Source organism: Cannabis sativa, chromosome 5 (assembly GCF_029168945.1).
Source record: "Cannabis sativa cultivar Pink pepper isolate KNU-18-1 chromosome 5, ASM2916894v1, whole genome shotgun sequence".
NCBI lineage: Eukaryota > Viridiplantae > Streptophyta > Magnoliopsida > Rosales > Cannabaceae > Cannabis > Cannabis sativa.
In genome coordinates this window covers 8,395,081-8,398,334 of record NC_083605.1, presented here as the reverse complement: position 1 = coordinate 8,398,334, position 3,254 = coordinate 8,395,081, and the positions used below count along the sequence as shown (strand labels likewise).

Genomic DNA, 3,254 nt, shown 5'->3' with positions numbered 1-3,254 from the left:
TCAACCTCTAGCACACCAGCTACTTTCTTAGTTTGACTCCTTTCAGTTGGCCACTGCTGATTATTTAGAGCCATCTCCTCCAATAGATCGTAAGCCTCATTAGCACTCTTTCTCATAAAAGCTCCACCAGCTGCTGCATCTATCAGAGTTCTAGTGTTACCAACCAACCCGTTGTAGAAATTGTGAACCAGCATCCACTTCTCTATGCCATGATGAGGGCATTTTCTGATTAGATCTTTAAACCTCTCCCAAGCCTCATGGAGAGATTCATTATCTTGCTGACAGAAGTTGTTTATTTCTCCTCTTAGCTTTGCAGACTTCGCTGGAGGAAAGAACTTTGACAAGAATTTTGTTGCTAAGTCTGTCCATGTTGCTATAGAATTTGGTGGCAAGGAGATCAACCAACTCTTGGCTCGCTCTCTCAGTGAGAATGGAAACAGTCTCAAACGGATGGCATCATCACTAACCCCATTGACTTTGAAGGTCTGACATAACTCCATGAAGTTCGATAGATGCAGATTGGGGTCTTCAGAAGGGAGTCCACCAAACTGGACTGAAGACTGCACCATTCGTAGTATGGCAGGCTTGATTTCGAAGTTGTTAGCATCCACTGCCGGTGGCCTAATACATGACTGAACCCCCGTAAGAGTTGGGAGAATATAATCTCTCAAGCTGCGGCCATTAGCTTGATCTTCAACGGCACCTCCATTATTACCGTTGTTGCCTCCATTATTCGCAGCATTAGCGTTGTCAGCCATGATTTCTGGTGTTTTCGGCGGAGTCTTTGAAACTCTCTCTTGCCTTTTGTTCCTCCTGTTTCTCCTACAAGTTTTCTCGATTTCAGGGTCGACGGGTAATACAACTGCTTGCCCTTGGCGGCGCATGCACTCAAGATACCTGAAATAGATAAAAGCAGCTTTGCAAGAGACAAGTTAGAAGTTCAGCAAGAGAAATAAACCAAAGTAGAAGTTAGTATAATTTTGTGTAATATCAATCTTTATACAATTCCCCGGCAACGGCGCCAAAAACTTGTTGCTATAATTTTAAACACTACGCAAGTATACGCAATCAAGTAGTAAATCTCACACAGGTGAGGTCGATCCCACAGGGAATTGGATTAAGTATCACTAAATTATACTTATGATTCTATTCGGTAAATCAAAAGCAATTATGATTTAAAAACAGTAAAATATGAAAGAAATTCAGAAAACTTAATAACACAATTGAAAGTTAAGCAAGATGAGACAATAGGGAGGAGAATCCTGTTGTTGTTTACCCAAATCGTTAATGATTAATTACTATCCTATTCTTGAAGTGAATGACAGATTATGAAACAACCTAGCTCCTTTCAGATCTTCTAGATTCTAAATCACATGTTATCTAATTAATTCCTTAATTAAACTAACATGAAATCAGCATTAAGTAATAATCTACTCGTCACATAAGTCATGCAAATACTTTCGTTTCACATAGAACATTGATTATCTTAATTTTAGCATTCTCAATTCTCACTTTTCAGATTTTGAATTGAGATCATAGAGCATGCACAAGGTGATCAATCTTAAACATGAAATTAAACACAAATTAAGATAATTTCACACACAAGAATTGAGGAATGGTAATTAAACATTAACTAGGCAAAACATTAAACAACAATCATCATCCTCCCTAAATGGGAAATTTAGTTCAGAAATAAATCCATAACCATTCCTAAAGCAATATTCAACATAAATAAATTAAAGAGGAATAGAGAAAGAAACTGTTGGTGGATGAATCTGGATCTTCACTTTGATTTCCTTTGCTCTTCTTGCCTCTTTCTGCTGTGTTTTAGGGTTCCAAATCGCTTCCCCCTGACTTCCAATCGCAGTTTTCTATTTATACTTGAAATTTAGGGTTCGATGGACGAAAATACCCCCGGTCCGTACGGGATCTCGCCGCGGCCAAGCTTCCTCTCGCCGCGGCGAGAATTTGCCAATTTCAGCCTCTCTCTGTATCTCGTATCTCGCCGCGGCGAGCCTCTTCATCGCCGCGGCCAGATATGCAAAAACTCAAAAATTAAGTTTTTCTTCGGCTCAGCACGTCTTTTAATGAATTTCTGCACCCGAGACCTCTTTTACTCCAAAGAACCTGAAAACATAGAAAACAAGCGTAATTCCGTCCCAACACAGCTAAGAATGCACATAAATTGGATCCAAAACATAGGCTAAAAATAGCCTAACAGGGGAGAGATTTAAAAATTTTAAATTCTACACTTTAATTTCTGCATTTTAATTTTCTGTTTTAGTTTTTCTGTTTTAGTTAAGGAATGGCAATAAGCTTGACGATAGTTGTATACTGCTGATTAGTGTGATGTGTTCTGAAATTGTAAAATAACTGTGTGCTTGATTCTGTTAACTCTTTGGATTAGTTTGGATGCTTAGAAACCTGTGTTTATCTGCAAATATTCAATCTGTGAAAATTGTTATAATTGTTTTACTATGGTTTGTGGTAAGATTGACAGGATAGCTTAGAACTTGCATATTTATTCTTTTGAGACGAAATCCTTGATAGTGTTCAATTGGAATATGACTTAGGCATTTGTTGGATAGTTTGAGCCTTTCAAGCCTACCGTAATAATGTGTATCCCTAGTTAACCTTTTAAGCCTAAACCTGTTATGTTTTTCACCCATCGATTTGAAAAATTGCAACCACACTATTAATTTTTCTTCACCATGTTATCCATGATATCATAAGCTACATAATTAGTTTGGGGGAGGAGAAACATTTAGTGTGAGGAAATAGTGAGAGGGAGAAAAAAACTTGTAAGATTGAGAAGAGGAAAATTGTGTAATTCAATGTCACTGAAAAAAAAAATGAAATATGATGAAAAGAAAAACACAATAAAAAGTAAAAATATGTGTGAAAAAAAAGAAAAAAAATTTCAGTGATGTTGAAAAATAATAGAGATGTCTTCTATCAATCTTGGTAAATTCGGGAATATTATGGGATCTTAGAAAAAGAAAAGTAAGAAGCTTGTGGGTTCTATTGTGTGCTTATGATATCTTGAGCCAAAAATTGTCTTTTGCCTATCCCTGAATATCTGAGCCATATTACCTAAAGCCTTGAAAAGACCTAAGGATTCCAAAGAATGTTGTCAACATTAGTGGAGAAAGGTAAGCATGCAAGCTTATGAGTTATCGGGCTGTGGAATTGTTGGAAAGAGTAAAACTTTTATAACAATGTTTCACATTTGAATAAATTTTTTTTTGCAGTTG

General features: G+C 36.9%; 1 non-coding gene across 1 annotated transcript; it reads left to right on the top strand.

Moving 5' to 3' along the window:
- The first annotated feature begins 204 nt into the window (after window positions 1-204).
- LOC133038639 (small nucleolar RNA R71) lies at window positions 205-311 on the top strand. Its single transcript, XR_009688139.1, has one exon. It is a non-coding gene; the product is annotated as a small nucleolar RNA R71 (small nucleolar RNA).
- The last annotated feature ends 2,943 nt before the right edge of the window (window positions 312-3,254 follow it).